Raw genomic sequence first — 448 nt, 5'->3', positions numbered from 1 at the left:
ACAGACACAAAAAAAATAAAAAAAATAAAAAAATAAAAAAACACACATCATTGTAAAATCAATACATTCATCGTTCCACTCAGAATCTAAAAATAATGTAATTATTTACTCAGGTAAAACCCTAAAAGAACTAAAATCCTATGTACGCTACTAACGGCACATTAGGCGCAGTCTTTAAAAATGTATTAAAATTAATTTAAAAATAATATGTACCGTCAAATACTGAGTATATAGTCCAGTAATTTTTTTCCATAATATTTATAGGTACATACAACAGTATACAATGTATCTCCTAACAATTTAAATTTAACTTTATACTTACATTTTTTGTTTTTTTTTCTGTAAAAATTCAATTTAATTTGATATTTTCTTTTCTAGGAAATGTTCTCTGATTATTCTAGTATAAAAATAAAAATCCTGTACATCACGTTGAACCACCAAAATATAA

This window comes from Acyrthosiphon pisum, chromosome A1 (genome assembly GCF_005508785.2).
Source record: "Acyrthosiphon pisum isolate AL4f chromosome A1, pea_aphid_22Mar2018_4r6ur, whole genome shotgun sequence".
Classification (NCBI taxonomy): Eukaryota; Metazoa; Arthropoda; class Insecta; order Hemiptera; family Aphididae; genus Acyrthosiphon; species Acyrthosiphon pisum.
The sequence above is the reverse complement of the archived record's forward strand: the minus strand, read 5'-3'. Positions refer to the sequence as shown.